This window comes from Bubalus kerabau, chromosome 1 (assembly GCF_029407905.1).
Source record: "Bubalus kerabau isolate K-KA32 ecotype Philippines breed swamp buffalo chromosome 1, PCC_UOA_SB_1v2, whole genome shotgun sequence".
In the NCBI taxonomy this organism is placed as follows: domain Eukaryota; kingdom Metazoa; phylum Chordata; class Mammalia; order Artiodactyla; family Bovidae; genus Bubalus; species Bubalus kerabau.
This window is the reverse complement of record NC_073624.1, coordinates 823460-837171: the sequence shown is the minus strand read 5'-3', so window position 1 is coordinate 837171 and position 13712 is coordinate 823460.

Sequence of the window (13712 nt, the reverse complement as noted above, 5' to 3'; positions counted from 1 at the left end):
AACTTGTCCCTAGAGAACTACCCCGACAGAATCACTAAAGGAAGTTCTTCAAACAGAAATGATAATACCAGAAGGCTTAAACCCTCCGAAAGGTGAGAAAAACAACAGAACGGGTAAAACAGAGGGAAATGTGATAACTGTTCTCATCATGACCCTCTTATGTCACGTTGGGTGGCTGAAGCAACACTCGTAACACTGTCTGATGTGGTGCTAAATGTACATATAAGAAAGACTTGGGCACTTCAGGTTTTTAAATGGGAATATAAAGGGAGTGCAGAGAAGGCAATGGCACCCCACTCCAGTACTCTTGCCTGGAAAATCCCATGGATGGAGGAGCCTGGTGCGCTGCAGTCCATGGGGTCACTAGGAGTCGGACATGACTGAGCGACTTCACTTTCACTTTTCACTTTCATGCATTGGAGAAGGAAATGGCAACCCACTCCAGTGTTCTTGCCTGGAGAATCCCAGGGAAGGGGGAGCCTGGTGGGCTGCCGTCTGTGGGATCGCACAGAGCTGGACACGACTGAAGCGACTTAGCAGCAGCAGCAGCAGCAGTAAAGGGAGTGAAATGCAAGCAAGGTTTCTACACATCACTCAAAGGGCTGAAATTATATTCGCAGACTCTGATAACTTGTATTTGTGTCCTGTAGTACCCAGAGAGTTGATGAAAGTTACAAAATGTTATACTCAAAAACACTCTAAAAAACCCAAAATGGAATTCTAAACAATGTTCAGTACCCCACAAGAAGGCAAGAAAAGAGGAAGAGAGGAATAATTAGAGAGGAAGCAAACAGAAAACGAGTGATAAAATGGCAGAGTTCAGCCTTATATCAAAAGTCTACACATAAACACTTTAAATACTCTGAGTAAAGCACACAGATTGTTAGACTGAATTTAAAAAAAAAACACAACCTGACTATATGCTGTCTACAGGGCAGCAAGCATAATGACATATGTAAGACGGAAATGAAAGAGTGCAGAGTCCGTATAATGCAAATATTAGCCAAAAATGTAGCCGTGACCACAGTATATTATTTATTACATATTGCAGCCATGAAATTAAAAGGCGCTTACTCCTTGGAAGGAAAGTTATGACCAACCTAGATAGCATATTCAAAAGCAGAGACATTACTTTGCCAACAAAGGTCCGTCTAGTCAAGGCTATGGTTTTTCCTGTGGTCATGTATGGATGTGAGAGTTGGACTGTGAAGAACGCTGAACGCTGAAGAATTGATGCTTTTGAACTGTGGTGTTGGAGAAGACTCTTGAGAGTCCCTTGGACTGCAAGGAGATCCAACCAGTCCATTCTGAAGGAGATCAGCCCTGGGATTCCTTTGGAAGGACTGATGCTAAAGCTGAAACTCCAGTACTCTGGCCACCTCATGTGAAGAGTTGACTCATTGGAAAAGACTCTGATGCTGGGAGGGACTGGGGGCAGGAGGAGAAGGGGACGACAGAGGATGAGGTGGCTGGATGGCATCACTGACTCGATGGACGTGGGTCTGAGTGAACTCCAGGAGTTGGTGATGGACAGGGAGGCCTGGCATGCTGCGATTCATGGGGTCGCAAAGAGTCGGACATGACTGAGCAACTGAACTGGACGGAATGCATTATTTATCATGTTATAATTTATTATATAGTAAAATCACATAAAGTAGATTGCAGAGCAAAGAAAATTGCTAGAATCAAAGAGGAATATCACATAATGATAAAAAGATCAATCCAGTTGGAAGACATAATGATTGTAAGTATTTACACACCGAACACCAGAGTTAAAAACATATAAAGTGGGACTTCTCTGGTGGCCCAGTGGTTAAGACTTCCCTTCTAACACAGGGGGTGTCGGTTCAATCCCTGGATGGACAACTAAGATACCATTTGCCACATGGTGTGGCCAAAAAAAAAAAAACATATATACATATATGTGTGTGTATTTGTGTGTGTGTGTGTGTATAAAAAAATATAATAGAGCTGAAAGAAGAAATAGACAAATCTAAAATTACAGCTTTTACTTATGGACTTCCATACTCCACTGTCAGCAAATGATGGAACGTCTAAACAGAGTCAACAAAGATTTAGAAGAAGGCAAAACCATCACCAAGCAACGGGACCTAAAGAGCATTTATAGAGCAGTCCACCAAACAGCAGCAGAATAAACATCCTTTTCAAGCATCCATGGAACACTGACCAAGATAGACCATATCCTGGGTCATAGAACAAACTTCAGCAAATGTAAAAGGATTGAAATCATATAGAGTGTGTTGTCCGATCATGCGTGCGTGTGCTCACTCAGCTGAGTCTGACTCTTTGCAACCCCATGGACTGTAGCCCACAGGCTCTTCTGTCCATGAGATTCCCCAGGCAAGAATACTGCAGTGGGTTGCCATTCCCTTCTCCAGGGGATCTTCCCGGCCCAGAGATTGAATCTTTTGCATTGTCAGGCGGATTCGTTACCCCTGAGCCACGTGGAAAGAGCCTGTCCCGTCAGTAGAAGACCAGATAGAACAAAGGCTGACCTCCTCCATGCACGAGTAACTTCTCCAACAGACTGTCTTCTGATTTCATCTGCAGCATCAGCTCTTCCTGATTTCCATGGCAGACTCCCTTTGGACTTGCATTTTGACCCTCCAGCCTCTCTGATCAGATATTGGACCCACCAAGCCTCTGCAATCTCATGAGCCAATTGCTTAAAATAAACACACACACACACATATTATTGGTTGTTTCTCTGGAGAACCCTCATACAAAGCAGAAGGCAAAAAAGAAAGATAAATTAATAATATTAGGGAGAAAATAGGGGTGCTGCTATGAGCCCCACATGCAGTAAAAGGATAATAAGCAAATATTATGAGCAACTCTGGATCTTCCCTGGTGGCTCAGTGCTAAAGAGTCCACCTGCTGATGCAGTAGACTCAGGTTCAGTCCCTGGGTTGGGAAGATCCCCCAGAGGAGGAAATGGCAGCCCACTCCAGTGTTTTTGCCTGGAGAATCCCATGGACAGAGGAGCCTGGAGGGCTACCGTCCATGGGGTCACAAAGAATCCAAAATGACTTAGCGGCTAAACAACAACAGGAGTAACTCTACAGACAAAATTTGACAGTTGAGATGAGATGAACTAATCTCTTAACACAAACTACCACTATTCACTCAAAGTAAATCAGATGATTTAAAGTCATATAACTATTAATGAAGTTGAATTCATAATTTAAAACTCAAACAAGGAAAGAAATCTCCAAACTTTCTGTGAAATCTCCATGGTTTCAGTGAAGACTTTTCCTGAATATTTAAACAAGAATAATTCCAATTCTGCACACTCCCTTCCAGAAAATAGAAAAAAGAGGAACATTTCCAAATTCATTTTATGAAGCTAGAATCATCTAATACAAAGCCAAATAAAGACAGTATCAAAAAAGGGCACTACAGACCAAAGTCCTTTATGAATATAGACACAAAAACCCTCAACAAAGTATTAGTGAATAGAATTCAGCAATGTGTAAAAAAAATATTATACACCATGACCAAGTGGGATTTATTCCCAGGCTGCAAGGATGGTTCAATATTCAAAAGTAATGTGGTCCACTGTATTAACAATCTGGAGTAGAAAAATTACATAATATCAGTCAATTCAGAAAAGGCAGTTTGACAAAATTCAACACCCATACAGTGTGATAAAAACTCTCAGAAAAGCAGTAAGGGAATGATGTCAACTGTAAGTAACATATTTCATGGTGAAAGACTGAATGCCTCCTCCTAAGACCAGGACTAAGGGAAGCACGTTCCCTCACTACCTTCACTCAGGCCCGACCAGGCCGGGGGCATCGCCCAGTGCAGTAACCCGGGAAGGGGCGTCTCCGAGGCTAGAGTCCGCCTGCCAGTGCAGGGGACACGGTCCAACCCCTGGTCCAAGAAGACCCCACACGCCTTGGGGCAACCAATTTTTTTTTAAATAAGATAAGAAAAGGGAAGAAATGCATTTATCTCCAAAATGAAGAAATAAAACCACCTGCATTTTATTTGCAGATGACATGATTATCTACTAGAGTAGCCCAAGGAATCTATCAATAAAATTCCTAGAAATAATAAGTGAGTTCATGCAGGTCTCAGAATACAATATAAGCATTTAAAAAAAAATCAGTTGTATTTCTATATACTAGCAATGAACACAAAGACACTGGAATTAAAAACATAACACTATCTACAATGATTCAGAATAAAGTTAAAATTCTGAAAATAACATAATGCTGATTTTAAAAACCACAGATCTAAATAAATAGAGAGCCATACCATTTTCATGGTTATAAGACTAAAAATAGTGAAAATTCCAGTTCTCTCCAAATGGATATACAAGATAACACAAATCCTATCAAAATTCCAGCAAGGCTTTTTGTAGATACAGACAAGATTATCCTCAGATGTGTACGGAATGGCAAAGCACTATAATAGTCAAAACAATTTTGAAAAGGAAAATAAAGTGTGGGCACTCGGTCAATGCGATTCTGACACTCGTGTGTGCACTTGTGTGTGCTGTGCCCGTGGACAGTAGCCCCCCAGGCTGCTCTGTCCATGGGGATTCTCCAGGCAAGAATACTGGAGTAGGTCATCAGGCCCTCTTCTAAGGGATCTTCCCAACCCAGGGATCGAGCCCAGGTCTCCCGCATTGCAGGCGGATTCTTTACTGTCTGAGCCACCAGGGAAGCCCAAGAATGGAGTGGGTAGCCTATCCCTTCTCCAGGGGATCTTCCCAACTCGGGAACCGAACCCAGGTCTCCTTCAATTGCAGGCGGACTCTTTCCCAGCTGAGCCACCAGGGAAGTTATGGTAATCAAGACCGCGGTACTGGAGGAGGGACAGACACACAGATCAACGGATCAAGACAGAAAACCCAGAAACAGGCCCACACAAATGTGTCCGAGTGATTTTTGACAAACGTGTAAAAGCATTTTGAGGAAGGAAAGACAGCGTTTTCAACCACTTGCGCTGGAGCAATTAGATGTGCGTGGGTTTCCAGGTGGTGCCGTGGTAAAGAGTCTGCCTGGCAACGCAGGAGCTGCAGGATGTGGGTTCAGTCCCTGGGTCGGGAGGATCCCCTGGAGGAGGGCCGGGCAACCCACTCCAGTACTCTTGTGGGAAAATCCCATGGACAGAGGAGCCTGGCAGACTACAGTCCATGGAGTTGCAAAAGAGTCGGAAGTGACTGAAGGACTAAACAAAGCCAATTAGACATGCATGGGTTGGGGAGGGAGGTGGGAGGAAGAGGGGAAGGAAACCCAAGGGTTTCACAATTTACACAAAACTCAAAATGGATCATGAGCTTTAACGTAAAGCTAGATAACATTTTGGAAACATGCAGTAGAAGATCTTTGGGATCTAGGGCCAGGACAAAATTCTGAACTTGACACCAAAGGCAAAAGACATAAAAGAAAATATTGATAAAGCAGATCCCATCGAAATTTACAACTTGCTCTGTAGGAGGAAAAGACAAGCTGAGAAAAAATATTTGCAAGCCCGTCTATCTGACGAAGGACTAGTATACAGAATATATAAAAACCCTAAAAACTCAGCAGTAAAAAAATAAGTCATCCAACTTTAAAAAATCAGCAAGAGGTATGAAGAGACCTTTTAAGGAAAACACACACAGATGTCAATTAAGCATCTTAGAGGCTTCCCTGGCGGTCTCCCAGTGGTTAGGAGTCCGAGCTTTCACTGCAGAGGGCAAGGGTTCAATCTCTGGTCTGGGGACTAAGATCTCACATTAGCCGCTAAAGCACAGTGAGATATCACCCCTATTACAGTGAAAGAGTAAAAAGTTATGACCACAACTGGCCCCAGCAAGGATGTGGAGAGCCGAGATCACTGATGCCTGCTAGCAGGAACGTGAAAAGGTAGAGCCTGGCAGTTTCCTCAGAATCTAAACATGCAGGCCCACGTGACCCAGAAGGCACCCTCTGGTTATTTACCCCAGAGAACTGAAGACTTCTGTTCACACCAAAACACATACACACACATCCCTAGGATCTTTATTTAGAATAGACTCAAACAGGAATCAACACAGATGTCCTTCAACTGGAGATGGCTGAGCCAACCGTAGTCCAGCCACGCCACAGGCTGATGCTAGAAAAAAGAGTGGTCCATCCACACCAGGGAACACTCCTGAGCAACACGAGGGATGGCAGTGACTCTCAGACCAGGCGGATGAGTTAGTCATTTCAGTCTTGTCAGACTCTTCGCGACCCTATGGACTGTGTCGCACCAGGCTCCTCTGTCCGTGGAATTCTCCAGACAAGAATACAGGAGTGGGTTGCCATGCCCTCCTCCAGGGGATCTTCCAGACCCGGGGATTGAACCTGTGTCTCTTACATCTCCTGCCTTCGCAGGGGGGTTCTTTATCACTAGAACCACTTCGGAAACCCCATGCTGAGCAAAATAGCCAATCCCAAAAGGTTCCTGACCTCTTGATTCCATCTTTGTTGCTGTTGCTCGGTCACTAAGTCGTGTCCAATTCTTTGCAACCCCATGGACTGCAGCACGCCGGGCTTCCTCGTCCTTCACCATCTCCTGGAATTTGCTCAGACTCATGTTCATTGAGTCGGTGATGCCATCCAACCATCTCGTCCTCTGTCATTCCCTTCTCCTCCTGCTTTCAATCTTTCCCAGCTTCAGGGTCTTTTCCAATGAGTCAGCTCTTTGCATCAGGTGGCCAAAGTATTGGAGCTTCAGCTTCAGCATCAGTCCTTCCAATGAACAGCCAGGACTGATCTCCTTTAGGATGGACTGGTTGGATCTATTTGCAGTCCAAGGGACTTCCAAGAGTCTTCTCCAACACCACAGTTCAAAAGCATTAATTATTTGGGGCTCAGCCTTGTCTTTGGACCAACTCTCACATCCATACATGACCATTGGATAAACCATGGCTTTGACTAGACGGAGCTTTGTTGGCAAAGTAATGTCTCTGCTTTTTAATATGCTGTCTAGGTTGGTCATAGCTTTTCTTACAAGGAGTAAGTATGTTTTAATTTCATGGCTGCAGTCACCATCTGCAGTGATTTTGGAGCCCAAGAAAATAAAATCTGTCACTGTTTCCATTGTTTCCCCATTTATTTGCCATGAAGTGATGGGACCAGATGCCATGATTTTCATTTTCTGAATGTTGAGCTTTAAGCCAAACTTTTCACTCTCCTCTTTCACTTTCATCAAGAGGCTTTTTAGTTCCTCTTCACTTTCTGCCATTAGGGTGGTGTCATCTGCATAGCTGAGGTTCTTGATATTTCTCCTGGCAATCTTGATTCCAGCTTGTGCTTCTTCCAGCCCAGCGTTTTTCATGATGTACTCTGCATAGAAGTTAAATAAGCAGGGTAACAATATACAGCCTTGATGTGCTCCTTTCCCAATTTGGAACCAGCCCATTGCTCTATGTCTGGTTCTAACTGTTGCTTGCTGACCTGCGTACAGGTTTCTCAAGAGGCAGGTGAGGTGGTCTGGTATTCCCATCTCTTTAAGAATTTTCCACAGTTTGTGGTGATCCACACAGTCAAAGGCTTTGGCATAGTCACTGAAGCAGAAGTAGATGTTCTTCTGGAACTCTCTTGCTTTTTTGATGATCCAGTGGATGTTGGCACTTTGATCTAAGGAACACTGAAAAGCCAAGCTTTTGGGAGGGAGGGCAGGTCAGCAGTTGCCTTTCCGGGGTTTGGGGACAAGGTGGGGCAGCGTGGTCATAAAAAGACAGAGTAACAGTCCTTGTCGGGACTCTTCAGTGTCTTTGGAGATTTCTCAAACCAACCTGGCTGATAAAACTGTGTAGAATTTACCACAGACACACACACAGACACACACGTACAAGTAAAACTAGGGGAACTGGAACAAGATCAGTGGCTGTACCAGCACCGCTATCCTGGTTGGGACCTTCTAGTTTCTTTTTAGAAAATGCTGCTCTCCACTGGGGAATCCCGGCCAAGGTGTCCACTGGGGAATCCCGGCCAAGGTGTCCACTGGGGAATCCCGGCCAAGGTGTCCAAGGCCGCCTCTGTATTATTTGTCAGAATTGCAAGTGAACCTCTAGTTATCTCAGTAACATTTTCATTAAAAAACAAAACAAAGCAAAACACCACCCCTGCTAGGAATGTTTTCTGAAGAAATGACCAAAAGGCAAACGGCTGAGAAGCCCGTGCTCCTCAGGGAACGCGTGCCCAGCGGGGTCAGGACGGCCGGCGTCCTCCCGCGCCGTGCGCAGCGCGCGCGTGACCCTGCGCAGCCGGCATCCGTGCGCCCACGTGGAAGAAGCCATTCTGTTAAGTGAAAACAGTGGATTTGAGAAAAGTACATATAGTAAAAAAATTTAATTAACAGCCTTGTCTGTAACACCCGGGCCAGGTATATGTCTAATTGTTTTCCAAGTTATCCTCTGGAAGGGGTGTGATCATACATAGTTCTCCATTTTTCTTTCAGTGTTGGCTGGACTGTTAACAGGGTCGGCCCTCCTGTTAAGATTAGGCTTCTAGATGAAATACAGTTCACCCAGTTACATTTTAAATCAGATAAACAACACTTTTTTAGATCTGCTAAATCTAGAAATCCTAGTTACCAACATAAACCCCGAGTTACTTCTACCTTGTAAAATAAGACAGAGCCAGTCCTCACGGACAGGTGCCTGACGTCTGGGGCCGGCACCTGAGCACCCCCCGGAACCCTCCGCCCAGTCAGGGCCTGCTCCCACCTGGGCATGCCCCCCAGGCCTCCGTCCCACACACTCCCACCGAGGAGGCCTGCTGGGATCGCTGCAGCCTCTCCACGGGGCGTTCTGTGTCCGTCTCTCTCCCTTCCTGGCCCGTGTCCGCAGCCCCAGGGCCTTTGCCCCTGAACACTCCACGTGCCCGCCCCAGCCCGCTGTGCTTTCTCTTGGCTGCGGCTCTTACTGCCGCTGTTTCCCTGCCCCCTCTCCACAAAAACGGTGAGTCCAGTTCCTTTCCCCCGAGCGCCAGTCTCACCGGGCTCACCTCCGCCTGCCCTGCGAGGCACCCTAGCTGCAGCTGCTCTCCAAGCGCTTCCTGAGTCCTGCCTCTCTCTCTCCTAAAGTCCTCGGGGCGCCTCCCGTAGAGGCCAGGATCCCCTCACTGACTCCCCCACGCCGGAGTGGTCTTGCTAACACAGCCACCCCAGCCCTTCAAGCCCCCTCATCTGCAGCCCAGGAAGCAGCCAAAGCCCAGTGGAGAGCCCCAGGAGCCCCTGCGCCTCAGCAGCGGCCCCTCGCCCTCACCTTCTCAGGCGGCTGAGTGGTCCCACCCTTGGGCCCCCACCTGGGCAGGCCCCCACAGTCTTCTAAGCAGGAGTGCGTGACTGGGCGGCACCTGGCAGACGCAGCTCCCCACCCGCCCCTAGCTCGCGGTCGCCCTCGCCCCATCCAGGTCACTCCAGCGTCTCAGGAAGGGCAGCCAGGCCCCTCGCGATGCCGGCTCAGGCTGGGACGGGCCTCGGGCTGTCCCGCCGTCAGTGAGGCCTCGGGGTCAGCGTTCCTGGCGCAAGCGCCCGCGCTCAGGCCTCTGGGCCACTCGCTTCTGGCCGCCGCTCCCCAGGCTGGCGGCACCATGACAGCAGCATGCCCCCTGCGCAAAGTCAAGGACCACCCGGGGTCCCTGTGAGGTCCCGGGGGTTCTGCGCAGGCCCCGGAAGCTCCTCAGCCCCAAAGGAGGACGGCCTTGCCCGGCCCTGGGCCCCCTCCGCCCAGAGGAAAACCACGGGAAGCCGCCGAGAGCAGGGCGGGAGGTGACGATGAAAAACGCCGGGCGTGGAGGAGTGGAAGCCGCAGGCCCGGCCTCGCCCACCCCGGGAGGCCCGGGTGCCTGCGCGAGGGTGGCACCTCCTGGGGCGTGGGGCCTGGAGCATGGCAGGCGCGGGGCCGTGGAAGGCAGGCAGCGGGCTCAGGTCTGCGGCCTTGACGGGTCTCCCTCCCACCTCGGTCTCAGTCCCTCCAGCAGCCCAGACCCTAGCCTGGGGTCCCATTCTACCCCCACCCATCTTCCACCCCCAGGCCCCACTGCCCCCCTTGCATCCCCCCCAAAACCCTGAGGACATCACCCCCAATGGAACCAGCGACCATGGAGCACCGGGGAAACCTCCCCAACCCAGGCTGCCCATTGCCCCCTTGCCCTTGAGTGCCCCCACACCCCTTCCCCAACCTGCAAACGTGCCAACTCCTGGGAGGCTGGGGCAGGCACGGGTGGGGAGGGCCAAGCCCCCCCAGGTGAGGAGTTGGGGTCAGTGTGCAGAGTGACTCCAGGGTCCAGTTCAGAAGAGCGTGTAGGGCCCCCAGGTGACCCGCTGATGGCTGCCTGGAGAGGGCGGTCCTCGGAGGGGTTCCCAAGCCCCCGCCCACCCAGGCCCAGAGCAAAACCTGAGACCTGAACAAACTCCCGAGCGCCTTCCTGTCCGGGCCGCTCTGTTCAGCAGCCCCGATCCACATCGGACATAAGGGGCCGCCCAGAACTGCCTCCTGGGCTCCCAGACCTCATGTGACCCCACTCTGCCCTTCCGGCTCCGCCCCCTCAGGGAGGCCCCCTCCAGCTGCAGTCTTCCTCCCCCGAGAGGAGCAAAGATGCTACCATCTGCCTGGGGTGGGGGTGGCGCTCCCAGGGACGACGGGGACAACACGGTGAGGGTCTGGTGGGTGCTTGGCACCCAAAGCTGCCTCCTGCAGCCGGATGGACGGACGGCTGCCCTTCCCCCTGGGCCCACCTGGGGTCTTCTCACCTGAACTGCTGGCAGTTTTCCCCTCCTGCACACACACACACACACACACACTCACACACACACAGCATTCCTGCTGCCCCGAAGGGAAGGCAGGGACCTGTGCTGAGGACAACAGAGGGGGACCGTTCTCAACGTCCCAGAGCCACAAAGACCCACACAGCAAGGGGGAGCCGTGGACTCGGGGACTTGGCCGGAGACAGGTAGGCGTCTGCCCCAAACCCCTATGCAGACGGGGCTCCATGGCACAGCCGCCCTCACTTCAGGCCCGGCCATCAGGACCCTTGATGTGGTCACCACGGCTGGGCACCCAGTGGCTTCCACACGTGACACCATCAATCTCATGTCCCCTGAGCTGGGCTTAGAATCTGGCGTGCGGTGAACCCCTTTCAAGGGCCACAGTGCACCCTGCGTGGACAGAGAGCCACGAGGGTGCTGCAGGTCAGTCAGTCCTCTGCCCCAGTGGACTCAAAGCAGGTGGCTGGTCACTCTTTACTCCATGCGTTGCCTAAGCGTGGACTGCACACAGCGCCTAGCACCGGGCAGGAGACAGAACCTTCCCTCTTTCCTCGGGCTTCAAGTCTGTGCTCAGAACTCGGTTAAAACACAGGCGCTCATGCTTCTCTTGCTTAAATTAAAACTGAAGTCCAGCATCTTGGGCTCACAGAAAATGCTCATCCAGGGTTTGGTACATGAATGGCCTGCAGCTATTAACAGGGTCATGAGGTGGCCTGATTCACGGGAACGGCACGCTTTAGGCTGGTGCGCCTCACGAGTGTCATGCCCCGTTTCAGGCCTACGGTGCCCCACTTGGGCACTGAAGTTTTGCTGTTGTTGTTATTCGGTCCCTCAGTCGTGTCTCTCTCTGACCCCATGGCCTGTAGCACGCCAGACTCCTCCAACCTCTGCTGTCTTGCAGAGTTTTCTCAGATTCATGTCCTTAGGGTCAGTGAGATACCGAGCAAAAGCCCTTCAAACCCTTCCTGGAGGAGGTCAGAGCAGGCACACCCGGCCAGTCTGCAGGTGTGAGAAGCGCTCTCGGACAAAGGAGGAGGTGGAACCGGCGAGGCCCTTGGGGAAGGGCTGTCACCACCTGCCAGCGGAAGCTTTTCCATCCGTTTCAGATCAGTGCCAGGCCATAGTGGGGTCGCAATCAGCCCACCCACCAAGACGCAGGGAGCCCCTGCTCTCCTCAGCACTGGGCGCTGTCCATCATCACACAGGAAGAGGAGGCCCTGCTCCCCTGGAGCGTTCCTTCTACCCTGAGAGGCTGACCACAAACAGGTCAATGTCAGAGAAGAATGAGGCTGGGAGATGGGGGGGCGGGGGGCTGCTGCTCTGTAGGGAAAGACCAGAAAGAGCCACGCCCCCTCCCCAGATGACATCTGGGCAAAGATCTGCAGACGTGAAGGGTGAGACAGGCAGACGTGTGGGTGAGAGCATTCCAGCTCAGGAAGTCTGTGCAGAGGCCATGAGGTGGAGCCCAGGAGGCCACCCTGCGGCTGGCGCGGAGTCAGCAAGTGTGGGCAGGGCAGGGCAGCAGGGGCTGGGCAGTGTGGGCACCGCCACCAAGGTTTTAAGAACTCCAGCTTTGACCATGAGACAGTCAGTGGAGGGATGACAAGCCGTGGGACCAGGTAAGAGGCTGTCCGTTCATCTAGGGCACGAGCTGGCGACTTTTCCCGCAAAGGGCCAGAGAGCAAATGCTCCTAGCCCTGCCTGTCACGGGGTCTGTGCCACAACTCCTCAACGCGGCCTGCGTGGTGAACACAGCTGTAGGTGGCCAGTGAAGCAGAGGATTCCCCTCTGTTCCGGGAAAACTCCAGTCAGGACACTGACATTTGAATTTCACAGAATTTTCATGTCATGAAACATTCTTTTGATTTTTCTTCCCAGCCATTGAAAACTGAAAAAACATTCTTAGCTTGGGTCAAATAAAAACCGTTGGCGGCAGGATTTAGACCGCAGCCGTCGTTAGCTGTCCACCCGCCAGCCCCCAGCTGTAAAACAGACCTCCACCACCGTCCTGGGCCAGACAGAATCCAGCAGCCGCTGAGGTAGGAGAACAAAAGGAACACAACCCGCTGCCACGAACTTAAGATTTGGTGATAAGCAAATTAAAAGAGCGGGAGGCGGCCCTAAGTTCTCGCCGGCCTGTCTCCGTCGCAGAGGTCAGGCCCCTGGGGCTGGAGTGAGATCCGAGGCCAGACAGGCAGGCAGAGCTGGGGGCGGGGGTCACGGACAGGCAGGCAGAGCTGGGGGCGGGGGTCGTGGAGGCCGTTGAAGGGGGAGACACGGCCGACTGACCCCACTGAAGCGGACCAGTCATTGGTGAACGAAAGACGTCCTAACCGTTACAGGGAGACTTAGGGAATGAACCCATGTCGTCTCGTTCTCATACAAAGTGAGTTGTAGTCTAGAACAAGATGACAAAGTTGGAGAATTTATTTGGTCGGTGAATTACTGTGAGTTAGGAAACTGAGTGTCCGGGACAGACACGGAGAGCGAGCCCGGCCCCGCGGCCTTCCCGAGAGGAAGGGCCCCCCCGGCCCCCACACGTTAAGCTTCGAGCCCTGCACCCGGCGCACCCGCGCACGGCTGCACCTTATCGTCCGAGACTCCAGGGCCCTAAACGGGCCCGGCGCCCACGCAGAGCCCCCTGGAGCTCCTCGGCGGGACGGACGCCGTCCGGGTAAGGCCAGTGCGCCTCTCCAGTCTCCGCGGCCGGGGGACGCCGCGCACCTGCGTGCACCTGCAGGCGGAACCGGGCGCCCGTCGCGCCGCAGCCCCCGATGCCACGGCCCGCGTGCGCCCGCTCCGCCACCGAGTCACCAGGAAGGCTCCGGCGGCCCACCCCACCAGCGCCCCACGCGGGGCCAGCGACCCTCGCCCCGCCAGCGCCGCGTACCTCGCGGCCGCCCCGCTGGCCGCCCGGGGGCGGGGCCGACGCGCGGGGACTGCGCCTGCGCGGC